The sequence below is a fragment of the Molothrus ater genome, chromosome 10 (genome assembly GCF_012460135.2).
Source record: "Molothrus ater isolate BHLD 08-10-18 breed brown headed cowbird chromosome 10, BPBGC_Mater_1.1, whole genome shotgun sequence".
Taxonomy (NCBI): domain Eukaryota; kingdom Metazoa; phylum Chordata; class Aves; order Passeriformes; family Icteridae; genus Molothrus; species Molothrus ater.
The window spans coordinates 14,427,725-14,455,238 of NC_050487.2; the positions used below are offsets into that span (position 1 = coordinate 14,427,725).

General features: G+C 44.6%; 1 long non-coding RNA gene across 1 annotated transcript in view; it reads right to left on the reverse strand.

Annotated features, from left to right (window-relative positions):
• LOC118690412 (uncharacterized) overlaps positions 1-27,514 on the reverse strand; it is a 117,489-nt gene that overhangs the window by 7,672 nt on the left and 82,303 nt on the right. The window contains exon 2 of the long non-coding RNA XR_004980774.2: positions 947-1,072. This is a non-coding gene — a long non-coding RNA (uncharacterized LOC118690412). The remainder of the gene's footprint in view (positions 1-946; positions 1,073-27,514) is intronic.

The following is a 27,514-nucleotide window of genomic DNA, read 5'->3' on the forward strand; positions in this document are numbered from 1 at the left end:
CAGAGTAAACCAGGGCAGGCTTCAAATTTTTCCAAACCCAGATAAATGTTTTTGATTAAGATAAAGCAGTGGAAATCCTTAGGAAGGCTGCTCCTGCAGGTCCCTGCATGCCCAGGAGATCTCACTGTGCTTTCCAGGAGTGGCTTCTCTGCCAGCTTCAAGGAGTGGCTGCTCACAGCTGCCAGCACTGGGACCCTCCATTAACTCTGTGAACAGGACTTGGGGCAGAATTTGTTTTCAAAGGACCTTGTGAATATTCAGTGTAAAAAGTGACCAGCACATTTGCACTGCAGTGGGTTGTGCCTCACAAACAGCCAAAACCAGTGTTTCTAACAACAGTGTTTATATTGTATATAACAATCCCATGTTGGACAGGGATAAATGAGTCTCAGGCAAACCCAGCCTGTGGTGATGAACCTTCCCAAGTGCTGCACCAGACCCACCAGGCACCAACACTCCAGAGAGCTGCTAGAACCTGCTGCCTGCTGAAATGCCCCTGGACTGCAGCACTGCTGCTCCTGTGCTGCCAGCTCTCCTTCACTGCCACTTCCCCCTCTCCTTCAACATCCCTGCCCCCCACACGGGCCGGGAGATTATCCCAATTATTCCAGATGTTGTGCTCCACCACACTGAGCATAATTAAAGTTAACAAAACATGCCTCAGTGGCTCTGCTGTCATCTGGCACTGAAGGCTGAGGATCCAAATGAGCAGGGCTCAGGCTGATGTCATACTTGAGAGGGTTTGGCAGGGGAGAGGAGCGAAGAAAACAAAAAGAGGTGTGGATTTTGCACAGCTGTTTTTATCATTAGAAAACTTCAGTGAAGCATTGATACGGTGGGGTGATACTGTGATTGTTGGGGTCTATTGGTTTTGATATCTTTCTGAAATGCAGACTTCTTAGACAAATATTTCTAGGTATACCTTGTATTACCAATGTAGATTTACCTGCAGCTGTGCTCATACAAGGTCCTGGATAGTCTTCCAAAGCCAATCACTTGTGCTGATACAGGCAAGATGCAGTCTTCTGCTTTAAGACCGTGATTAACACAGTGGCATCATCAATGCATTCACCTGAAACAAAATGGAAAGAATAAGAAAGAAAAGACTGCAGTAGAGCTCACATTACACACGCTTCCAGCTCATTTCCCTAAGCAGAGAACTCCAGACTCACCAGCACCAGGGTGGATGACAAACAAGGGCCATGGCCTTTGGCAAAAAGAAATGCATTTGCTCACCCAGCTCCATCCAAATCTGCAGCAATCAGTGCACAAAGGGGCTCAAGTAGGAAAGAGGAATGGAAATAATTTGCCAATACAGTTTGGACTGACACTGGATCTAACCCAGTGCCCAAAGGGTGAGAACAAGCAGAGGTTAGGCAGGACCAGCAGCTGGAGATGATTTCTTCCCCAGGTCTTGCTTATCTAACCAGGCAGAGCTCTGGGAGCCCCTGCCAGTGGTTTACAGGGTATGGTCCCAATCCATTCTACCTTTTTGGCTGCTAAGTTTTTCTGCAAGCAACTGAGAATACCCAGATGCCCATAAAATGGCCCTTCCCTCCCATGGCTGGTTTTTCAGGTCCTGCTGGGCTCCACATCCCAGCAGCTGAGAGCAGCTCTTGAGTCAGGAATGCTAAAAGGGGATCCTGAGGTCGTCTCCAAGGACTTAGCAACAATTTCCAAACCACAAAGGATTGAAACTCTTCACTCATGGCCCCACTCCTACAGACTTCTAAGCCGCTTAGTTGTTTTTAAAAATGAATGATGACGCTCACATATCCTCTCCCAATGCCAGAAAGGCCAGAAACTTTGCAAGTTTTCATGTGATGGCACTTCAGCAGGCTGAGAAGCATTCCTGGGTTTCTCAGCGTGTGAACTGCAGCAAACTTCTCTTCATTTTCATCTTTAATATTATACCAGGGATGTGCATTCCAGAGGCATTCAGAGCTGCATGAAAAGCACAGAATAATTTCCAAAATCTAGGTTTTTGCTGAATGAAAGAAGGGACTCCCTGTCCTCTGGTACACAATCAAAGAGGCCAGCTCCACCTCATATAGAGCAACACTGAACATCCACAGAGCAAGCTTTGTGCAAGATTCATATCCTGAACATACAAACTTCTCTAAGATACCACCCAAAAGTGATAACCACACGCAGAGCTCACTTAACACCCAGCACCTAAAGTGTTAACACAGCACAGAGGAAACCATGTAATCCCTGGAATGAGGACAGTGCTCCAAGAATGGATCGATCCAGGGTTGCCCTTCAGTACCCAGCTGCTGACAGACAGCGAATTGATCCGTGTAGTTTGAATTCCTGTGCTGACAATCCAGGCAGGAGAGGGCCAGGAGCTCTGAAATGCATAATCTGTGCCTGGCACTCGCTCGCTGTGTACTAAACAACCATAAAACCTTCCGAGCAAGCTGTTTCCCCTCTAGTTGGTTAACATTTGTATCCAGCTGAACTCCTGGGGCGATAACTACAGCAAACCTCCTCCTCTGAGGCAGATAAATAAAACATACTGTAGAGAAAAGTGCAGGGTATTGGCACGTCTCTCCCACAGGCTGTAAGCAGCCGAATGCTGCGTCCCAGCGAAGGCGAGGAACGAGAGGGGTTATTTCCCAGAGAGGCTCTGCTCCCTCTCTGCCTTTCTCCCCAGAAACTGATCCATTTTTCTGCTCCTGGCTGGTGCACAGAGCCATACCCTGGCACAGGATACAGCAGCATCTTTGCTAATTCTCCAAGTGCCACCTACAGTTTGTGCGAGTGCATGTGTGTGAGCAAACACAGTCCCAGGCAGAGAGGGAGACATCCTACAAACGATATTTATATCTCTGAGTGCTGAGACATGATCAAACCAGCCCCTAGCTCTCACATGAGAGGACAGAAATAAGTCTGGGAATGCTTCTGTTCTGGGAGCAGGTCCTCTGCCTGCGGGGGAAGCCAGGCACTGAGCACACAAACTCTGCAGGGGCACAAACAAGCAGGATCTGGCTGCACCTGGCATGATCTGTGAGTGCTCCTCCATTCCTCACTCAGAAGAATTGCCACAAAACCAGGGATGCAGGACCTGTTTTCCCCCTGATGAAATACACCAGTGGATGTGGCAGTACCAGCTCCCCAGAGGTGCCACAAAAATGATGGTAAGTGGGGCAAGCACTGGAGAGGAGCAGGGCAGTGGCTTCCACCACAGTCCCAGTGCTTCAGCAATCCTCAGCACCACTGCCAGCCCACTCCCCAGCCCTGGAAAAAGAGCCCTGCACAGGGCAGAAGCTTTTTTTAGACTGTAAAGAAGGCAAACAGGGCAAAAGAAATGAATGCAACAAGCTGAGAGGCTTAGGGTTTAATCAGAGCTGGCTTTCACTGCTTGCTTGCTTTCTTCACTTATTTTCAAAGGAAAATGTCAATGTCTATAGAAAATATAGAAAACCCCCAAACCCAAACAACTATTCCCTGTTCCCACTGTGCAGCTGAAATGGGGGGGGGGGGGGGGGGGGGGAAGGGGTTTGTTTATTTTTATTAATTTTCTTGCAGAGGTAATTTAAAAGAAATAAGAGAGGGCTTCACTGGTTCACTGGTCCTGTGTTGTCACACAGCAGTCAGGCTGGCTGGGGAGCTCACAAGATCCATGCCTAGATGCACAAGAAAAACAATGGCCAAAGACACTCCCAGTTGGAGGTTTTCCTTGGAGTTTTGCCTCCCTCACCTGTTTTCTTTGGGGGGGCTTTGACAGTTCTGTGCAACAGCTTTGTCTTTTCCTTGGGGTTTCATCCAGCCCATAGCAGGCTGTGATGGACTGCCACCATCAGGGGAGTCCACTGACCAGATTTCCACTGGTGTTACGTGCAGAGCTCAAACCAACTCCCATGGTTTGTTGAAGAGCCTGATCCTGGCTGGAAAAACCCCTTCTCAGGCTTGAGCAGATGTTTGCAGGAGAAGGAGAGGATGGAGTGCTCTGCTCTGGAGCTCCTCATCCCTTCTGCCCGCTGCCCCAACCAACCCCACAGAACCCAGCAACAGCCTCTGTTTGGACATGGACACACTTGAAAATGGTTGTTTACAGTGGTTTCACTTGGACTGACAGGAAAACAGGACCACAGAATGGTTTTTAAATACACCCTGTGGCTAAAAGCCTGGCAGCAGCTGGCCTCTGGCCAGGCTGTGAGAATGAACAATGATATTTTAGGGCAGAGACGGAGGCGAGCCCAGATTCTTCCTGCTATAATTTGACTTTTTTGAATGTACTTAAATGGAGAGGTTGTTAACTAATCGGATGTCTTTCAGTTTGACTCTTAGCTTTGGCTCATGATAGAGCAGATACACAAAGAGCACATTCCCTATACACCCTTCAGTCATCAGTTATTCCTCTCACCCATCAGCTTCTTTCTTTCTTTTATATTTGTTTAATGTTTCTTTGCTGCACATTTAGACTTTTTGTGAGAAAAAGAACATGGAAAAACTTTTCTTCCTTTCTGTTCTTAACAAACACTTTTATTCTGCATGTTAACTCATTTCTTGGCTTCTGAAGAAGTAAATAAAATGTTAGGAAGTCAAAATCAAAGATGAAATATTGAGGTTATCCAGACTTCTACCATCAACCATCTGAGATTTTAATTTCTGTTCCAAAACAGCAAGCAAGAAAACAGTTTACAGATTCTTCAGAACTCCCACAGAAATGGGAACAAACAGACTTACTTAAGCATCTAGATAACTATTGTGTCTGCTCCAGCTCATGGCTATCAGACCCCAGTCTTCTCATCAGTGGTGGCAGCAGCCACCTCCAACCACAGGAGATGGGACCACACTGGCTCCTCAGGGGGCTGTGGTGCTGTGAGACTTGTCCTGCCCCATCCTGTGTGACAGAGCACACAAAGCCATTGAGGGCTGGCCAACACCATTGGGAATGGCAGAGAAAGCTCCTTCAGGGTGGCTCTGGCAGCATTTGGGGTTGAAGGAGCACTTAAATCACTGCTGCTGAGACAGGCTCTCAGCTCTTTTTAAGAACACACAAATAACTAAACAGGCCTATGATTACTTTTAGGGATTTTTGATCAGCAGGTGGTCACTCATCTGGCAGATCTTAGGTTCACTACTCCCCTGGTCTTTTCTGCCAGAGAGAGATGTTTGTTGGGAGTGGAGAGAAGGAAACTGAAAATGCGAAAGGAAAACTTGACCAGACTACTCCCACTCTTTGAAAACCCAAAATACATGTGTGCATGCATGAGCTGCTAGGTGGGAGATAAATCCCAGCTGTATGAGAGTCACCCAGCAATATCCTTGTTTGTACTCTTCTTCCCTCCACTGAATCTGTTGCCTTGGAGCCCATCAGGGGGTTGAGAAGAGCCCCAGAGAATGGGGGAAGTGCCTGGGGATGGTCCCAGAGCCCCACACGTGTCTGAAGGACCCTGCTGCCATCAGGAGCTCCACAGGGCCTGGCAGGTGCCACAGGTGCAGACAAGCACAGCTCACTGGAGGAGCCCTCAATGTTTAATTACAAGTGGGTGGGCAGCCTGCTTGTTGCCTGAGGGATAAGAGGCAGAAAGACAGAAAACCAGTCCTGCGGCAAGCTTGGCTGCCCTTTTCATGAGGAAAAGACAATTTTGGCAATCCATTTTGTTGAAGCCAGTGCTGTGCTATGACCATGTTTGAGTGGTAGAGGACAGGCAGATAAGCCTGAAAATAACTCTCTGGGTATAAAAGACCACAAAAGTCCTTCAAGCAGGGGACACACTGCAGAGATGTCAGAAATGGGACACTGGGACAGACAACAATCAAAATGCAGAGTTTTCCGCTTAGAGACCACAGTCAGCCAGCCATGGCAAACCAGTCCAGAAGAAACTGCACCCCATGAATTCCAGCTGCCACGCAGGGACTCCTAATGCTCTGCACTTTTCTACAGGTCTGAAACAGCCCTGCAAAGGAGCAGGTTCAGGGGTGAGGTGGAGAATGAGGTGTGGCACCACTGCAACAGCTTGATCAAAGGAAAGCAGGGCTCCAGTGAGCCCAGTGACCCAGACCCACACCCTGACATGGCCATGGAGCTGGTGGGTGGGTTTGCAAAGACCTCCTCCTCCAGGCTGCCAGCTCACACCTTTAGCTCTGACTGACAGGGATGCAGTGCTAACTGTGCCTTGCACAAGAGAATCCTCCGAGAAAATGCCATCAAAACACTGCTGAAATGGAAGCAGAACAACAGGGCAAACAGAGGACAAGTAAATGGTTAAAGGGGCACATTTTGCATTAAGAGGCAGCAGGCTCCATGCACTGCCTGCTTGGCACTGCTGGGCTACCAAAGCTGGCTTTCCTTGGCAGACATTAGCCTGCCTCCCTCGTGGAAATGGCTCTCTGTGTGCACGTGTCCAGGCAGCTGGCAGGGCTGTGACCCTCTCCCCTGGCTCCTAAGACACCTTCTGAACATGGGGAACTGTGCAGATAAACAATACATGAGAATGTGTGTGAGGAGAAGTGTGCAAGACAGGGGGAGAGAAGAAAGGAGAATATGAGAAACCAGACATCTAACAAAGAAGGAGGAAAGATGATCAGGCAAAGCAGTGAGATGAGAGAGAGAGTTGTTATTAGAGGCAAGAAGTGAAAAGAGGCAAATTAAACACTGGTTCAAACAAGAGTAAAAATAGCACGGGAGGAAAAGGAAAAAGAAAAGCCTGCAAAGGAATACAACTGATGTCTTTCAGTAGGTGCTATCACACTCACATACCTGCTCTGCCAGCTTTGCAGAGGAGCACACCCTGAAATTAACTGCAGGGCAGCAGGATGGCCCTGGAAACAGCCCTGGCTGTAACCCTCGTGCCCTCCAGCTGGGCCAGTTGAGATAACCTTGGGCACTGCTGCTGGGTCACTGCAGTTAGTTAGTTATTTACATCAAGTATTGACCAGTGACTGCAAAAGAACTCTGCTCTTGGCTGCTTTTTGAGACATCTGCATCTCCCTTCACCCACAAAAGCAGATGGGGTCTGGTCCATGGAGCTAAATCCATCTAAAAGCCAAAGTTGCATCCAGATACAAAATTAATTGGTGCAGAATTCTTCATATCGCCATGTCAAGAAGGATGTCACTATTAAGATAGGTCAGAGAGTTAAGACCAGGGTCCAAAGCAATGCATCACTGAAAAAGTCTCAGCTGATAAGATGCATCTTGGGGTTGTTTCCCTGGCCCCTTCCCAAAGCAGGCTTTGTCCTCATCTTGGATGCCCCAATTCACCACCAAGGGTCACCAATACGCGTGCCAAGAATGCAGCTGGTCCTACAGTACCTGCTGCTGCCACTCAGACATCTGAGGAGGTGCAGGGCACTGGAAAGGTAAAACTGACTCACACCACACCTGTGTGCCTGCCCTGTTCCGTCCTCATTCCCCCAGGAGTAGCCTCCAGGACAGGAATGTCTCTAAGGTTTTAAGGAAGCTCTCCTGCTCCCTTTCCTGCCTTCAGTTTTCCTGCCTGACCTTCCCCAGGTGACTGCACTTCAGCTCCCTCCCTGCCAAAGAAGGATCACAGAACCAGCCTGCTCCAAGACACCATTGCAAGAATAAATGCATTAACACTTGTATTAGGCACAAAAGCAATGAGAGGTTGGATGAGTATGAAAGATGACTGCACATTCAATTTCTAATGTTACGTCCCTGATCAGACCAAGTAACCTGACTTTGCCTAAGTGCCACTCATGCTGACAGCCTCTGGAGAGCAGACAAGGCAGCCTCCTCTGAATAATCTCAAAACCTGAGTGGAAAGACCAGCCCTGGCCACTCTTTGGTTCTGCTGTCACTTCTCTTGCCGTGTTTCCCCACATTTCAAGGGGTGCACACACTCAGAGACCTGGAGATCTGAGCAGAATGAAATACCAGAGGAAACAAAGCCCTAGGGCACATATTTATATGCAGTCATAAAAACACAATTCTTGCTTTGATTGTGTATAATCCTGACAATCTCCAAGTGTAAGTACATGCTCCTCCAACTAATCTGAGGTGAATACAAATGTTAGTGCACCATTTATTTCCTTTAATATGAACATAGGTCTTTGGAGAAAAGAGAAGCTGTGTTTGTGTGCCTGTGTGATAGACAGGTGGGTTTGAAACATTGGCTAAACATTTTTGTGCTGTAGTTTTATAGGTGAGATTCATGCTATGAGCTCTTTAAAGAATAGCAGTTTTACTCCAAGCCCCTTGCCCTCCCCTCCCCTCCATCTCAGTGTTGCTTCTCTGCTTTGGGAGCAGATTTCTTGGCTCAGACAAGGAGCAGCTGAAACAATAAGGGAGAGGGGAGGAAGGTCGAGCTGACCTTGTGCTGGGCAGAGCCTGCTGGGGCTGTCTCTCTCTGCTGACACGGCCTCCCCGCATGGAAACTGCTGCTGGCTGGAGTTAATATTCACACTCACTCTGTGCAGGGCTTCCAGGTACCCCAGGAGCAATTAACCTGCCACAAATGCTTGTTTAGTCATTTTTAATCCAAGGTATTGACAGGAAAACATAATGTTTTATCCTGCTTGGCTTAGAGTAAGAAGAGATGATGATGTCTACAGATTTACTGATGAAGAGCTTCCTAAAAGGAATTCTCAAACAATGAGCCCTCCAAACAGCTTCTCTTTACTCTCTGATTTTCATGCAGCGACAAATTTAGATTTCCTGTGACTTATACCTGCTTTTGTGAGGGAAATGCCCTTTTAAAATATGCCACTGCCTCTGTACTGGTGCAGTTGCCTTGCACTTGGAAAGAAACAGTTAAATACATTAAATCTTATGCCAGAGCCAGACCTGCTGTCTCAATTCCTTTGAGTCAATCAGCACATTGGTAGTGCTGTAAATCACAGGCAATTCTGCAGTACAACACCATTTTGTAAGGCAGCTACTGCCCTGCAAAGGTAAATGCATATGCATATTAACTATCAGAATTTATTCAAAGTTCATAATCTCTCAGTGTTTTGCTTATAGTCTAAATATTCCAACACATTATTTTAACTGACATATTTAAGTGAAGTACCAAAGACATATGTACAGGGCATATACTATAGATGTGTAGATACATCACACATACATATTTATTTCACTACACAAGAAGATGGAATCATGGCTATATCTCATGTAGGGCTGGGTGCTGTTTTCTGTAGATCATGATGACAGCCTCAGTTGGAAAACTACAGGCAATTAGCCTTGAATACTCTGCATAAATTCTCAGCTTTTGAGGAGCTGCAAGAAATCAACTTTTATTCAAGTTAAAACTGTTCCTCAAGAAACATGCACATTCTGAAAAATGTGATTTTTCAAGCCAGTTTAACTAAAGACTGTGAAGCAGAGGAAATGAATGTGCAAAAGAAAAGACTTGAGAGCACCCTGAGAATATTTATATTGTTAATTACCAGATACGAACAAAATATTAGTGTGTCTTGTTATCATTGTATGCTTCAATATCATAACAAAAATGAAACACGGCTAAAAATTGTAGAATGTTTTCTCTACAAACCAGTAGTTTAGTATGAATTTGTTACCACAGTTCTTGTCCTTTAACTAGTAAAAGGGACAGTCAGCTTCTCTGGAAAGCCAGAACATGGCTGAGATACATTTTCTGATTTAGGATTTTTTAAAAACTAGGTCCAATCCATCTCCCACTTTTCTGCAGTACAGGCATGTGAATGCATTACTTGAAGCTCTGTACACTCTGAGCACCAGCATCCACAGAAATTCTTGCAAAACCCAGCAGGGAGTATGAGATGGGTCACCCAAAATGAAAGTGGGATCAGCTGCTGCCTTCTTGATGGAACAGCACAATCCTCACTCCACGCCAACAGGCAACTTTATCATCTCCAGGTCCTTTACGTGTTGATGAGCAGGAATGAGCACAGCCATAGAAAAGCTGTGATCAAGAGAAGGCTCTCAGAGCACCTCTCACTGGACAAAGCAGTGAAGTTCAGCCAGATGACCCAAAGGCTTGTGGCACCAAGGATGGAGCAGGGTACTGCCAGCTTTCCCTTCACTCAGTGCCTCAGGTGCTGCACTGATTCCTTGTACCTATCACAGGGGGCACCTTGACTGCCAGGAACAGGGGCAGCTGGCAATAAATCTCTGTTACAGGGACTGTCTGAGGATATTGGCAAGTTTGTGAGCACAGAGACTTGCATGTATGTGGTGTGTGCACCTGCACTGGGTGTGCACACAGCCAGTGAATTCCACACTGGATGTTTATATAGACATATATCCAGTACATAAACACACCCAAAAGATGCAATTTTCAATGTAACCCATGGCCATCCCATGTGACCTAAATAATTCAAGGGCAGGAAAGCTACAGAACATAGTATCTTTGTTGATAACAAAGCAATAATCCCCTTTCTGTGAGGAAATGACAGGTTTGAAATTGCCTTGTGTTCCCAGACTTTAAACTTGGCAGCATGTTGCTTCTTGTAAACGTTTCACCCCAGAAGAGTCTGGTGATCCATTATTAGCAGCTAATTCACTGTCAAGCATGTGGGCAACAACATTTGGACAGGAGCGATGAAGCATCAGCTGTTAGTCTGCTGCAGCTCCTCCTGTGTTAGAGATGGGGAGATGTTCTGACATAGGAATATATTTCATGTGTTGTGGGTCACTCTTCTGTGAGAACAGCAATTCAGACAAAGTCTGGGCTTTGCAGAATCTCTTCTCCCTGTCTCAGGCAAAGTCCTGCATTCCCCTGTCCCATGGGCAGAGGGAAAGGAAGCTGCTTGCAATAAAAAGAAAAACATGATGAAAACAAAAATGTTAGTGCTCAAAATTCACGTCAGCCTGAAAAATCACTGTTGGTTAAAAGTACATATGTCTGCTACCTCAACAATGTTCCCTGGCAGGCAGCTTGCAGGGGGCATTCTGATTGATGATAATTTTCAATATAGCTCAATTCTTTCATAATGCTGTCTCATTTTCTTTAAAAAAAACAAGCAATTAACAGTAATGAACAATTAAAAATAGCTTTACAAATATCACCATACTCTTACACAGGAAATTACTAAACTCGTACGCTTATCTGCCACAAAAAAGATTCAGTCAGCTCTTCTATTTATAACAGCATCTCCCTCAACTAATTAGCAGCATTAGCATTCACAGCCTGCTCACCAGGAGGATCCAAAGACCCTTGTCTGCTGGTCTGGCCTGGATATTTTGCATCATATTCCCATTAGCTCATGGGGACTTTCTACTACCTGCATCCTCAATAAGTCAAGATTCTCTCATGTCTTGTCTGTACTTTTGTCACAGCCAAACATATTTTGCCAGGAAGTCACAGCTCTGCCTGTGGGCACAGAGCACAAAATTCTGAACTCACCACTGTCACCAAGCCCTCAGTGCTGGTGGCTGCATTATCTCCAAGTCCTTTGCAGAGCCATCATAGCAGGCAAGAGCTGTTCAGCAGGAATAATAATTTTAGATTTTTTGCCTATGCCTGAGTGACAGAGAGAAAAGAAAAATCTTTCCAGAGCAGAGGGGGGAAGTCAAATTATCCTGAACATTTGTGCAGAGCGGGAGAGATGCTTTTAAAGGGGGTTTTGATACCAGATTGAAGCAAAGCAAAGAAAATAAGGAGGAATATGCCCTAAAATACTTCCCCCTTGCTGGCTGTTTGTCTTCTAGGAAATGACAGACTAAGACTGCACTGGGAACCCAGCTCAAACTGCAAGGGGGAAAGTTGTGACGTGAGAAAGGTTGGCTTGGGGAGAGATCAGAGACTCTGTGGAGCTGGCAGTGATGCAGTAAAGGGGGGGGGGAGGAGTGGGGGTGGAAATCCCATCCTAAATTTGACACTTAGGGAACTGCAAAGCTGTGCATGGAATAGAAGTCAGGCAGCTCTTCAAAAATAGGCTGGGAAATCCAGCAAAGAGACAAGCTGTGCTGGTGGCTGCTTATGAAGCCAGGACCTGTGAGGAAAGGGCTGTGAGCATTTGCATTGCCAGGAGGTGTGCGGAAAGCATTGCACCGTGCTCAGACTATTTACACCATGATTTTCCTGCCTTTGGGAGGTGCTCAGACTGCCCCTTTGAGAAACTCATTTTGTATTTATAAGGCTTTATGAACTTGCAAAATCTTTCAGAACTTCTGATCTGTGTGTAATTTCCCATGCTTTTCTTCAAGTGCTTTTCTTCTCCATAACAATGTCTTATTAACTTTCAAAATCTTATTGCATGACTATAAAATTCATGTGAGGTTTCAGAGCATTGAGTTTCAATGGTACAAACTGATCCATCAGAACCAAAGGAAAACATGTTCTGGGAAATAAGAGAGGGCAGGAGGGCTACAATAATTTTTCATATGAAGAAAAGAAAGTTGGAGCTATTTAATAAAGGAAGCACACAGCCATGTTCTTTACTCACAGAGGGAAGGTAAAGAAAAAGAGAAAGGTACAGTGAATGTGAAGATCAAAAAAGGGAAGAAAACAATTTTTGGCCTTCTCCAAATCGCCCTTCATACTGCAGAGACTGGGTGCTGTGAAACCCACCCATGCATGTCCTCAGGACATGTTGTTTCATGGCCAAAACTTAATCTGCAGCCAAACAAATGCACACAAGCATCCAGACTTTCCTTAATATGTTGGTAGGTTCCCAGTAAGAAGGTTTGTCACACATCTTGAAATGCAGCCCACAAACCCCCTTCTCAGACATCCCATGCTCCAAAGATTAGTGGATGCCAAAGGCAGAACAAAGCATTCACATTTTCTGTGTGATACAGACCACAAGATACCAGTTGGCACATTTTAGATCAGTAAAATAATTCTCATTACTATCAGATTATTAGAAGGAAAGTCATGTAGTTGTAAGAAAAAGAAAAAAAAATAGGCTGTGGAGAATCTGTCTCATCTGTCTTGGTATTAATGACCTTTTGCTCAACAGTTCAGCTCTGACTTTAGACTCAATTTTTCTAGATTTGGAAATTGTGAAACTGCCTGGGTGACACTCTCCAACCTTTGTGATAGAAAGGAGCTGACATTAGCTGATTATAACAGCATTTCTAGCTCAAGCATATCTGCATCTCTGAAAACACTATGAATTTTGACAGGTTTTCAATACATTTGTCCACCCACAGAGCTGATGTCATCTCACTTGCTGGAGGAAACTATAAAGGATAGATTTCCTTTGGCTCAAAAGAGATGTCTGAGTAGTGGCAAAGTCTGTTCTTCCACAGTCATTTCAATTAGCAGGGAATAGCCTGAGAATCCACGGGCTGTTACAGTCAGTCAGTGGCCAGAAACAATTAGAGAGCCTGGCTGGGTGTTTCTGCATCCTGCATCCCTCAGACAGCCCAGCTCCCATGGTGGGAAGAGCCAGAACTGCCTCTTGCTGAGGTACATGAATTAAAGGCATCCTCTCTTCACTGGCACGAGGTCATCCGTGCCTGGGAGCAGGATGACATCCCAGGCCTGGTCCAGAGGGGGTGGAGGCACTGATGGAGCCCAGAGCAGTGAAGTGAGCCAGTCCCCAGCTGCCCCACCCCTGCCCACAGTGCACAGCCCAGCTCAGTCCCACTGCTGCTCCCAGCACCTCCTCCTCTCACCACATCCTTGCCCCTGCAACACCCCCAGAGGTGGCCCTGACACCACGTCTGTCTGTCTGTCTGTCTGTCTGTCAGTGGTTGCACTGGGTGCTGGGGCTCTGCCTCTCCTAGCAAACTCCTGCCTTCACCCCCACACTGCATCCTCCCACGCTCCGCACCTGCAGGAAGAATGGCGATATTGGGGCATCTCACTTTGCGTGACATTCCCTATGGGACAAGGGAGAAAGCCCAGCACTGCCACACACCTTGGGCATGCACCCCTGGCCCCAGGCTCCCAGGAGCCCTGCTGGGAGGCAGGTTTCCCAATTTCCCTGCAGATAACTCTTCCAGCCTGTCTGGGAAGGGAGGGAGGAAAGTGGGGACATCTGATATTGGTTCTTCCTGCTTGCAGCTTAGAAATATAAGAGCTGTAAAAGTAATCAGTTGGTGAAATTTTCCTCTGTAGGAGTCACAGCCAGTGGAATAAGCATTAGAAAAAGATGGATGTGGCAGGTCTGATTAATCCAGGTGCTTTTCCTGAATAACGATAATTGGGGTTTAGCGTGGCTATACGTATAAAATCAAATTTAATCAGCAAATGGACTGCCTCCAAACTCACTGCCAACCCACCCTCACATTTATCTAGGTCTACTGCTATAATTTCATTGAAATTGAAGTTTTCACCCTGAAAATTTATTCTTTCACCTTTGATGGCATTTTAATCCTTTCCTTTGCGAAATACAAATTCGGCCTTTCACTCTAAGAAGTGGAGCTGCATGTTCATGTGCCTGGTCCTGTCAAGAGGCATGAAAGATCAGTGAACTCTACCTCACCTATGGCCACAGGACTCAGTTAATTCACAGCTTAGAAGGAGGAAACAGCAGGGCAATGCGCTGAATGTCAGCTGGAGCTGCCAGCAGGAAAATTTACCTGAAAGCCAAACCAGAGGAATAAACGACACCAGCTCCAGGAGCAGCCCTGTGAGCTGCTAATTGTGGTTGGCCTTTATCTCCATTGGCTTTCTTAGTTACAGCAAATGCAATATGGCTCGTTAGTACTGCAGCACACAGACACAAGTGTAATTACAGTAATTACTTCTCTCAGCTATCCCAATCATAAGTGTCTGAGCACCATCCCTTTGGGTAGTCAGAGGACCTGAAGAGGACACTTGAAATGCATCCTGCTCTTGTGATGACATGGAAGATCCTCAGAGATTCTCTGAGTGGTTGTGAGGCAACTTCAAGGCATTTAGCATTACCTTGTTATTTATCTGATGTATGAGGCTCCGTGGTTAATAACTTCTGCCTCACAGCACCAGTGCAACCCAGACTGTGCTCCAGTCTTTGTGACTGTGCTTGGTTAGCCCCAAAGAGGGATTCTCCAGCAAAGCAGAGCTCAAACCTCCCTGGCCAACACTTGGTGGCTGTGGTTTGACTCCAGCTCCCAGATCTGCTCAACAATCCCTGGCATCCCAATGTGCCTGGCTTGGCTCTGCTCACAGACAACAGACAGAGCTTCTTGACCCCCAGCCAAGCCAAGGTATTGCCTGGACTGCCTGGCTGGGATCATCAGTTCTGAACTCTTTGAATTGTTGCCTGCCAGGGGAAATGCTTACACACGTACATGTGCATGTACATATAGTTACACGTGCTTAGACATGTACAAACTGCTCCAGGGATAATCCTACTGAAGCCTATGGCTAAGTGACAGCGAGGGACCTGGATGCATTAGGAAAAATGAATCCTGCCTAACAGCTGATAGAAACCAGGGTAAAATGTTATTATTGGGACAAACTGGCCCTGTCTGTGAGGCAGCTCAGCCACAGCTGATGATACAGAAGGATCACTTGACAGTACTTTAACTTTTTGAACCTGTACTAAAACTGGAGAAATAATAGTCAAAGGAAGGAAGCACAGGATTGAATGATGCATGTTCAGATGAAAGTGCATCACAGAAGGCAACAGGTATTTCTCTCTGTCAAAACGTCCACTTAGATAGAAAAAAATCATAAAACTGCACAATGTAGCATTGCTGATAGTCCCCTAGAAACCTTTAAATGTAGCTGAATTTTGACTTGATTCTTGAACTTTTGGCTTGAGCTCAGACCATAGCTTCTTAGAACCACTTTGCAGTGTTTTTGTTTATTAATGGCTGGAGATGCTGCATTTCTCTTTTTGTATTTTTTTTCTTTCCTTCTTTGGTTCTTTTTATATTATGTGTACATATATGCATATATATATATATATATATATATATATATATATATATATATATAAACAATAAACAAAACCCCTGCCTTCCTGGATGAATGACAGGCTGCCTGTGATTACAGCAAGAATCATGCACCCTGGCAAGGACATATTTGTAACCTGGAGGTCCAGAGGCACCCATAATGCTCTGAGGGACCACATAAAGATTCTCAGTATCACAAAAAACTGCCAGTGGAGAGGCAAGCTCTTGTGATGTGGTCCCTTCCCTGCTAGGAATCAGGCTGAGATAAAATCACCCTGAAAATTAATCTCTAAAGTTCACTTAAATTAAATAATTATCTGTGCTAAATTAGAACACTTGAAACAGTATGGCATTATAATTTCCCCCCAACTTGAGAATAAATATTCATCTTTCCAAGATCTACTGAACACTTCTCCAAAGGTGCTATCCCCATATTTTAGCTTCAACTGCTGCAAAACACATTTATTTCATACTATAAAAAATACATGTTTTATAAAGCAAAACCCACAGGATAAATACTTTTAAAATGTTTTTCAAACCAAAACAAATTTCTTCTGGCCTCACAGATCTTCCCCAGGACTCATTTAATTGTAAACCTGGACTTGTACAGCCCTTATTAATTCAACAATGTTAAAGGACATGTTATTTGATTAGATGAGTTTGCTCTTCAGTGGCACAACACTCAGCCATTATACAAATAGACAGAGAGATAAGTTATAATTAGAGACTTCAGAAATGTTCTGAAGATCACTTGTAATTGGCAACAGCAATAAAAAAATCCTAATTTATTTAATTAGGCATGTGATAGATATTATGACTTGTAAAACCTATCTAAGCTTATTGATAAGAAATAATTATTAAAAGTGGCTTCTGTTTACTGAAGGAACAGCAGCAGATACATTATAAACAGTGCTAGATCTGCAAGTCTCTCATTAGTGTGGGCATTGTCATTTCTGCTCTCTTTTGTTCTGCTGTAGCACTTGAAAGGGTCTACAGCGTGGCAATAAGGGTAACTGGGCTTCTGCAAAGATTATGGCCTGCTCATGACAAATTAGCTGAAGATCAGGTCCAAAAGCTCTGTTGTCAGTCCTGTGCCACAATAACACCCACAGGCTGAAAAGACAAATCAATGTATGAAAGCCCCCAGAAGAGAGTTACCCCAAAGTGCCAGGTATGATGACCTGAGAGTTCCTATTTCCAGTTACTGAAGGATATTATCATCTGCACAAGGTCTAGAAATTGGTCTCACACTGTGCTTTTAATGACAAGGGAATATCATGATTTGGAAATCTAAGCAACTCATCAGGAGGCTGGGCTCTTAAATGACATTTAAATTGAATGGTGGGTAAGATGTTCTCCAGAGCATACTCTATCAGCTTTATGTTTTGAGTTTTGCCAATCTCAGGGTAAAAACTATAATTAATTTCTCCTTTTCAAACATTTAAATTATAATTAAAGACAACATACATAATAAGAAAGTTTTCTCTTGATATTACATGCAATGTTGGAGTTAATTATTATAATTTTAGCTCATGGTTTTTATCATTCAGAATGTTAATCTTCCTGTTACTCTGAGAGATTAAGAAAAAACTGGAAAAAAATTTGTAATTGGTTTTTTCAAAAAAAAATAAAAGCTTCTGTGCACAAGTTGAATGTAGCATGCATCTAATTATGATGAAAATATTTAATTTGCAATGGCTACAAAATAAACTTTGTTCTTGTTCTCAAGAGGTTTCCTCCCTTTTTAAGAAGTACTTTTGGTAATTAAACAAAGGTGAAAGAATATCATACACAAAATTGCATTAGCTCATTAACTGAGTTGTACAGATTTAGCTGGATACAGCTTTGCTGGATTTTAGCCTTGATCACAGAATCACAGAATCTGCTGAGTTGGAAGGGACCATGAGGATCATCAAGTCCAACTCCTGTCCCTGCTCAGCACCATGCCCAAGAGTCACACCATGTGCCTGAGACCATTGCCCAAACTCTTCTTGAGCTCTGCCAGGCTGGTGCTGTGACCCCTGCCCTGGGGAGCCTGCGTGGTGTTGTGAGGTCCCCAGGATGAGGTGAGAGATGAGAATTTGACTCCATGTTCTCAGACGGCTGATATATGATATGATATATATGATATGATATATATGATATGATATGATATGATATGATATGATCTGATATTGTATTATATTCTAAAACGATACTAAAGAAAGAGAAAGGATACATCAGAAGGCTAAACAAGAATGATAATGAAAGCGCGTGACTGACTCCTCAGAGTCCAACACAGCTGATGGGGATTGGTCATTAATTAAAAACAATTCACATGGAACCAATCAAAGATGCACCTTTGGTAAGCCATCTCCAGACCACATTCTGAACAATCAGATAATTATTGTTTTCATTCTTTTCTGAGGCCTTTCAGCTTCCCAGGAGAAGAAATCCTGGCAAACGGATTTTTCAGAGAATATCATGGTGACAAGCCTGTTCCAGCCCAACCACCCTCTGGGGGAAGAACCTTTTCCTAATATCAGCCTAAACCTCTCCTGACACAGCTTCAGGCCACTCCCTCAGGTCCTGTTCCTGGTCAGCACAGAGAGGAGATCAGGGCCTGCCCCTCCTCTTTACAAGCATCAATAATTAATGCTCCCTCTGCACCTTCCTACAAGGGAGCAGCTGCCCAGCCAGGGAGAGCCTCTGGGAGGCTCAGGTCAAACAAGTTTTCCTGTTTTGCAGAATGGGGGCCATGGTTGCTCTCTGGGAGCCACTGAATCACAATGATTCAAGAGAGGCAGGCCAGGTTTTGCCCTCTTGGCAACCTGGGCATGGACTCTGGGTGTCTGGGCATTCTTAGTGCCTGCACTTGGTGCTGGTACCTCCAGAGGGGTGACAGACAGGGCTGTGATGCTGCTGGGGCAGCAGGGGAGATGAAACACCCAGGCTCCTGCTCTGCAGAGGCAGCACAGATCCCATGCTGGGGGTGTGCAAGTCTTTTCCTCCCTCAGCAGCAATCAGCATCAGGCTGAGCGACCTGAGCTGGCTCTGCCTTGGCTCTGTGACACCCACCGCATCCCCCAGCTCTGCAGTGAGCCCCTGGGTGCCAGCAAGGGGCAGGCACAGGTGCTCAGTGCTGCCCACTGCTCCAGCCTTTGCTCCTGTGCAGTCCAGGGGTGCTCACAGAGAAAATTATAAAGGCACAGCACAGTCACAACCCATCCGTGGAGAAACAGCTTGTTTCTCCATTGTCACACAGACATTACCATGCACAACACAGGAAGCCTATCAACAAGCAGGAACAAACCCCATATGTTGTTTTATTCTAGCATGGAATATTATTCATCTTTTTTCCCTTTCAGTGGGAATACATCTTTGTCAGGAAAAACACTGTTGCGGTGTCTGCTGCAAATGTCCACATGACCTGGGTTGAGGAGGGAAGCTACACTGTTGCAGAGTCTAAAATCACAATTCAGAGATCTTTTTAAAGTCCTTCCCATGCAGAAAAAGTAAAGCTTCTCCCGACAGAGGCAGGTGTATTTACTACACCACATTGGCTACATCACAAGCAGCAAGGACTTAAATCTTCACACACACCCAGGTTCTGCAAAGTCTCCCAGGATCTGAACCTGAACCAAGAGGATGGATATCAAGCTCTGGTGTAAAGACATGAGAGATAACACTTAGGAAGAGAAAAATGACTTGAAAAGAGAACAGTGAAATATTGTCTTGAACACAAGAGAAGAGCAACTTGCAATTCAAACCCAATTACTTTTTCCAGCACTTAGAGAAAAATTGCTTTGGCAGTGCACAGTGCTGAGAAGTTGATTGACACAATCTAGCATTTCAGGGACATAACCTGGCCCAAATTTTTTTTTTTTCTCTTCATTTTTTTTAAGCGAGTACCTATAAATCTACACAAATGCACTTTGCTCTATTTCATCCTATCCAAAAAAGTCCTGTTACTGAGAAGGAAAGAAGAATAGGAGTTCACAACTACCATAATTTACACCTTTGTTCTAGAAAAAATCTTGCCTCAACTCTACTGGGATTTGTGCAAAAAACCAGATTTCCTTAGATTTTGGTACTGAGCATGTGCTTAAACCTATTTGAGGTTCTTGTGCAGTAGCTGAGCCACAATCAGCTTGCTCATTAACCTGCCATTGCCATGCAAAAACTGGGGATGGGACACAGCAAAGCCCAGTTCATGCTGTAAGCCATTGAAAGAGATTTGCTGAAGGGTTTTTTTGGCTTTTTGGCTGATGTGAGTCAAGCTGTTTAAGGTTTGGGTCCCACAGTGACTGAATTATTTCTGCAACAGGCTGCAAGGATAAACCAAGGCAGCAGAGATTAGCTGTGCCATAAAGCTAACTTCCTCCCAGCCTTTCTCCAATAATGGAGGAGTTTGCAGTTCAGATTTTGCAGCATGGCCTTACGAGCCTGGTCATGGCCATCACCCTTAAAAGCTCTGAGATATCAGGAAGGAAAGTGTGAGCCTATCTCTATTTGAAGCCTCACAGGAATTCTTCCAACCTGACTTTCCTGTGTTTATGCCACAGTTAGAGTGGCCCATCGTTCAGTGCCATGGGAATGAAAGGTCACCAGAGCAGGGAAACAGCCTGGGTTTAGCAAGCAGGTTTTGACTTCCATGTGGGAGCAAGGAGCTGCCACCTCCCAGCCCTGGGTCAATAAAGCCTATGTTTCCTCAAACTCTGAAAATCAAATTTCCCTAAAAACAAAATTGCAGTTTTGCCTTCTAACCTGCTGAAATAAACAAGGAGCTTTAGGGTCCTTCTCACTTCCTCCAGCTTGCAGGGTCACACATCCCACTCTTCACTTAGACTTTATTTAGCACATCGTCTGGCATCCATCCCTCCAAAAACAGAAGGGGACATGTTTCAGATCACCACTCACTCCCCTTCACAGAGAGATGGATTGGCTTGGCTTGGAAGGAACTTGAAACATCATCCAGTTCCAAGCCCCCTGCCATGGGCAGGGACACCTTCCACTATCCCAGGTTGCTCCAAGCCCACCCAGCCTGGCCTTGGACACTGCCAGGAATGGAGCATCCACAGCTTCTCTGGGCAATCTCTGCCAGAGCCTCACCACCCTCACAGCAACTCCCCCCCTTTTGGGCTCAGTCCCTCTTGGCAGCACCTGGAATTCCTTGTCTTACCCTGAACTGAGCTTTCTGTGCCCAGCTCCAGGCATGACATTTATGAAGCATCCTGGTTTACCTGTCAGAGAAATAATATTTGAGGCAGTGCCTCTGAACTGAGTGATTTGTCAAGGTAACTGCAAGGGGAGGACAGAGCAGTGCTGGGAGCTAATGTATTGCTGTTCTGATAGATTCATGCTCTTAAATTGACACATGACATTGCTGGACCTCTCAGTGGAAAAACTGCCTGGACCATTGAGAATGCCATGTTAAAAATACTGGTATTTATCACTTACAGGGTTCTTTATAGCCTTGGATCTATTTACAAAAATTAACCAATGGATCTCCTCCCGTTTCTGTGGTGAGAACTCCACATAGCTAAAATTACTCTCATCTTACAGCAGGGGAAATATGAAGGGCTCATGAACTGAGCACCCACAGATCTGGCTGAACACTCCAAGAGTAACAAGAAGAGTGCACATGAGACATAAACCCATAAACGCCAAGCTACAATGAAAACATTGGCCAGAAACTACATTAAATTCTGTTTTCTCCCAAAGGAATGTGGAAATATGCCTTTTGTTTTTAGAGATGTGATACTATACCTCTCAATTAGGAACAAGGGTAGAATTCTGAACTCTTGGTGTTTTACCTGGTGCCACAATCCAAATCCTATTTCTGATGTGCCATTGACCTCTTTGCTTATTAGTACCATATGTTACAGCAATTCAGTGAAAAAAGCAATGCAGTATCTGGACAGAATTTAAAGTTCATTGTCTTGTAACTTTTGTGTCAGTCCTAGAACTTCACAGCAGACAATCCCTTTCTTCAGACATCTCACCAGTACCATGTCTGCAAGTAGCAAGCCTATTTTAAGCCTAGATTATAAACAAGCATCTTGGCAAAGCCCAACCTCCCTTGACTGCCCAGTGACTCTCTATGCAGAAAAATGGAAAATGAGTCTCCCTTGTAGGCTATCAAAGCACTGGCAGCACTGCAGGGCTGTTTGTACGTGTTCCTCTCCAACGCCTGATTTCAAAGCTGAGTTGTGCTCCTGGGAACTCCCACACACCAGTACAAGTGCTGTTTGTATTACTTAGGAAAATAATGAGGTAATTTCTCCTTTGCCTTGTCCTTCCAGCTGTCACTGCCTGCAGAGGCCATTCCCTCCAGCCTCTGTGTGTTCCTGGCTGCTCACAGGTGCTACCAGAGCAGCTCTCGAGCTGACATTATCACTGCCTGCCACTTCCCTCTGCTGTTTTCCATTTTCAAATTGCTGTGTTCCTAATAAAGGTGAGGAATTGAAAGCAGCCAAAGGGAACATTGTACTACATTCTTAAGGGGTCTTCAAAATGAGAATTAAACACCTAAAATTCTGTCTGTGCTTTTGGTAAACCCCTGACCCCCCAAATGACAGTAATCAACACAGTATTTTTGACATTTGGAAAGGAAACTACTGAATAGCCCAACCTTCCTTACCTTTAATGCTAATGCTGACTTTCCTTAATCCCCACTCTTGAAAAATGCATCAGGCATATGTCTCTGTTTGCAGAGGACAAAACCAAACCAATCAGCCCAGTATAGCTTTGATCTTATTTTATTGAAGTTGTCTTTGTGAAATATGTTCCTTTTAAAACCCAGTTATTAGAGGTTCAGAATAATGGGACCATTAAAATAACTTAGCACAGCCTGGGATCAATTAAAATAAATGGGTAGGAATAAGGACTTTAGGAACAAGTTGCTTCATCAGGGAATTCAGCACTCAGCTGTGTCTACCTTGGCTTCAGTCTTTGCCACATGTATATTCATAGTGCCTTGATTCAGAGCTACACACAGCTCAATGTCTTCTTGGTTATTGGATCAACCCAAATGTGCTTTTTGTGCTTTTTTTTTTTTTTTTAAGGTAGAAAGACTGCTTTTTAAAAAACAGAGTGTGTTCCAGTTCACTGTCAATGAATCTTTAGTGGTCTCTTTTCTTTCTCAGCCGGATGGAACTGCTGTACCAGATCTCTGTGTATATAAACCTATGCTTAAGTTTATTTTGATCCAGTAAATCAGGTATTTAAGGACAGACTATTCACAGGGCTGTATGCCTTTCTGTGGGATTTGGGGAATTTAACCTCCCTTTGTTGAAAATTGTAACCAAAGTACTGAACTGAATAGGGATCAACAAGCTTAACTGGAGTTTTTAGCTCACCAGAGGTGCTGCTTTCTTCCCAAACTAGTACTAAACCTAAAGAAGGGGAGACATTGCTGAATATACCTTACACAAAGAGATTTTTTTCTGATGAAAAATAAACCTAGATTTGAAAGCACTTATCAGCATGAAAAAGGAATATAGAAAAAAAATTTAGCAGGAAAAGAAAAAAAACTTGTAATAGGTGGACAGCCTCTCTTGTGGCATGAAAGTAGATAGAAGTTCTTTCTTTTCTGTTTACATTAGAAATAGTAGAAAAACTTTTCAGGAGTGCTTCAAGATCTGAATATTTTCATATCTGAGACCAGCACATTTCCATTCCAGAGGTTAATGCACCATATGGAGATTCAGGAGAGCCCAGTAAGACTTGAGCTTAGCCAGTGATTTTCAGTGCAAAGAGTCAAACAACCAGGCTGCCCTCCAGTTTCTTTAGCCCATTCCTTGTGACCCTTTTGTTTGTTCTCTGGTGTAATCCTACTGCCCCATGTCTGCCTTTCCATGCAGTGAAGAAAAGCTCCAGCCCAGGCTTCACGGGGCTTTGAGCAACCTGGTTTAGTGGAAGATGTCCCTGCCCTTCCTCTGTGTTTTTAAGATTATACATTTGTTTTAAGTATATTTAAGCCTAATTTTACAAAGCCATTGCTTTCCAGCAGTCTCCAGCTGTCCAGCTATAACAGGTTTTGTTGAAAGGGCTTCCAACTTTATTATCAGGTGGTTTTCAGTAACTCTGCCTAAGCATGAATGTCATCTGAGCAGGAACTTTGCATCACAAGAAATTGCATCTCAATAAAAAGCTTTCAGCAAGCAGCAGCTCTCCAAGGCACAGAGTTATTAATGTATTAGAGCATGCTAGTTAAGCAAGGTAATTAATATATTTCTGAGCATTAGGTATGCATGGCCAACTCTGATACCTGTCAGCAAAACATAATCTAGGTAATTTCTAGCATATAAATTGAATGCACTTTTGAAAAACAATTTCTAATTATGAAGACTAATTAATTTTGGAGAAAAGCTTGCTTTTGTTTAATTTGAACAATAAATTTAATTATGATAACAAACACCCAGTGGACAAACCATTCTGAAGAACATTATCTCTGTCCACAAAAAATCAGTTTTCTTTTATTTAAAACCTGATCCTGGAACGTCACCAAGAAAAATAAAATAACTGCTTACTGCAAACACCAACATGATTTCCTGTGTCATATTTAGGGATACATCTGGCATTAAACTCACTTGCAATGGTGCCAACAGCATACACAGTGAGGTATCACAACCTGCCTGATGCTCAAAAGTGTGGGTGAGATATTGAATACCACAGGCAATTGATAAAAAATAAGTAGCTGGAATAGAAGGTATTTTTTTTTATTATCAGCTTCTAGCAGCCTGGGTAGTGCATAGAAAGCAATGGAAAAAGACCAAGGGGAAAAAACTGAGGTGTGCCAGGCTTTCTCTTTTTCTCCTCAGGACAGCAGTGACCCTTAAAAACTGGCAAGGTGGGAACCAAACCCTGTCCTTCCTTGTCCCCCTTGCATTCAGTAATTCCCTGTTCACCCTCTCACACCAGGTATTTTTGTGGTCCCAGTGCCAGCCCCTTGAGCAGAAGTTGCTGGTGAGACAATTCAGATAAAGCTGAGAGTCAGCAATGGTCCAGCTCTCCCCGTGCTCCCTTGTTTTGCCCATTTTCTCCTCTCCCCTGAGTGCTATGTGTGGAACTTTGGAGCAGGAAATTCAGTCCTTTATCACAACACAGAACAAATATTCTGCTGAGTGTATTGGGCTGTGCAGGCCAAGGGAGGAGTTGCACTGTGATGACCACCAGGCAGTTTTCAAAATAAAATATCTGCTTTTGCCCATGGCAGAGAATTGTTTTTATTGACTCTGAAGTGTCACACTCCGCCCTCGTTTGCTCGCATGGGATTTGAGATTAGAAAGTGAATTTCAAGCAGCCAGGTAAAATTGCTGAGATTTGGAAAGGGAACAGCAGGAGAAACAAGGATTCCCCTGAAGAAGGACAACAAGCCTTTGAAGTCTTTTTCCTTTGCTCAGCCATCTAACTTGTGTGCGATTCATGGCCCCTGGGGTTAAGATTTGCATCCCAAAAGAAAGACTTGAAAAGTAGCTGGTTGGAGGCACTCACACTTAGAATCCAGAGACTTCACAGGCTTCATGAGAGCTGCATCACATTTCTGGGAAGCCTCTATAACCTTGGTGCTAAGGAGCTGCTCCTGTCACAAACCCTTCATACAGTGCTGAGTCAGGTGAAACATCAGCAAGGATGTGGCAAACTTGCTTACTCTTATTTTTCTTCATGATCATTGCTTTCCCTTGCTAAGTACCTGGCTTATCAGCACAAGTTCTTCACAAAAGAGTGATTCAGCAATGAGACATGCATTCAGATGATATAGGAAAGGCCACAAAACTATTAAAATAAAATAAAGGGAAAGAGAAAAGGGCACTCGATCTGCCTGAATTTCTGCTAAAGGCAGTTTGGAAGCACACAGGTCCTTTAAAAGACTTGAGATGAAATGCAGTCTCGACTTTGAAGTACTGTATATGTGAGCTAGGGATCATCCTGATGGAAAGATTAATACATCCTTCATCCTCCCTCAAAAACTTTCTTCTCACATTTATTGTTGTACCTCCTGCTGCATTAACCTCATTGCCGCTGGAAGTTTCTGAGCTGTGTTCCTAGGAGTGAACTCAGGAAGAATTGTCTGGTTTGCTGCTCCCAGGCTCAGTTACAGGGGTAAAGCAGGGGTTTGGGAAGTGATTGTTACTGATGCCAGCTCTCAACTCTTCTCAGGCAAGTCACCACAGAGGGCGGTGTGAAAACCTCCCAGAAATGCCAGAGCCCAAGCAAAATAAGAAATTTAACAGCTGATCAAGGCAAGGAAAACTTGTTTGGTAAAAAGAAGAATGGGATCAGTATGTGACAAATCCAGCTGGGTACTTCTGCTGCACTGTGAGGCTTCTGAAACCCTGACAAGTAAACCTGTGAGGGCAGGCTGGGCAGCTTCAGAGCTGGCTGAACACAGAACAGCCTCATGGCCAGACAAGCCAGAGCACAGGTAACTGCAGCAGAAAGACAAATCTAACAGAAATCCATTCACAAAGGACTGAGAGCAAATGGAAAGATTTTTCAAACACTTGGCATAAAGTATCATCATCCTGATACCACAAGTGAGCGCAACAGGAATGAGCAAAATTTCTGTCACCCCGCAGAGCACAGAGCCCTGCAGCTACCAGCTTTCCCCATGGGAGCAGGGAATCCCTGCAGAGGCACAAATAGCAGCATCTGGCTCTGGGTTGAATTCCCAAGGTCACTTTTAAGCAGAGCAGGAATTTCGCCGCTGCTGAGGCTGGAAATGCGGCACAGAGCCCCAGGCTGGGCTGGCAGGAGCCAGCACCGTGCCCTGCAGCGCTGTGCCAGGCAGGGGCAGTGCCAGGGGCAGGGAGTGCCACACTCAGGGAACCCTCCTGCTCTCTGCCCTCCCTGGAGCACCGTGGCACTGCCAGGGCACAGCTCCAGCAGCCCTGAGGGGACTGCCAGGAGCCTGCCCGTCCAGACAAGCACCCAGGAATGCACTGTGGGGGTGGAAGGAGATGAAGGATGAAGATTTTATCATTAAGACTGTAATTGCATTTAATCATTTCGCATTATAACTGAGTAAGTGGCTTTCAGGTCATTGCCCTACAGAGGATCTGCTGCACAGGGAGTGCTGAGGCTTGACTGCTTTTGATGAAAAGTCCCTGCAATTACAAGATTCCTGGAAAATGTCTGGTTTCAAGACAGCATTTTCTGATTGAAAGCACAGTACAGTGCAATTCCAGCCAGCACAAACAGTGAGATCCCCTCTCTATAGAGCAGGATCCAAGGCATAGGAGGTGATTTTCACCAGGGAGTTTACAGCAAAGCAAACTGAAACTACAGGGAGGAGAATCCTGACTGCAGTGTTTGCTTCAGGTACACAAGGGCAATTCTCATTAGCAACAAAGTCATTATTTAACATAATCTTTATCTTCTCCTTGAAGTGAAAATTGGTGTGTGGCCAAAGGTTTTGTTCCCCACCCATCCACCTGGCCCAAAAGCCACCCTAAATTTTCTCATTAGCTTTCCTGCCTGACTCTTCCACCACAGGATTTGTATGCTTCATAAAAATTAATGAATTAACTCTGCCAGCAGCTCTATGACAACAGAAAATATTACTCCCACTTTACATATTTTAAAGACGCAGACAGCACTACAGGCTTGCACTGGATGTCCAATATGAAGGATGGGAGTCTCATGGATTTCTAGGGTGCCTGATATTTTTATGCTCTGAGAGCAGTTCCAAGAAAATTCTGTTAAAGACAAAAACATGAAATACTGAGAATACAGATGTGATTTATCTCCATCCTATCAGTCAGGCACCCTAGAAAATTAGGCCTTTATCTGCTCTAATCTT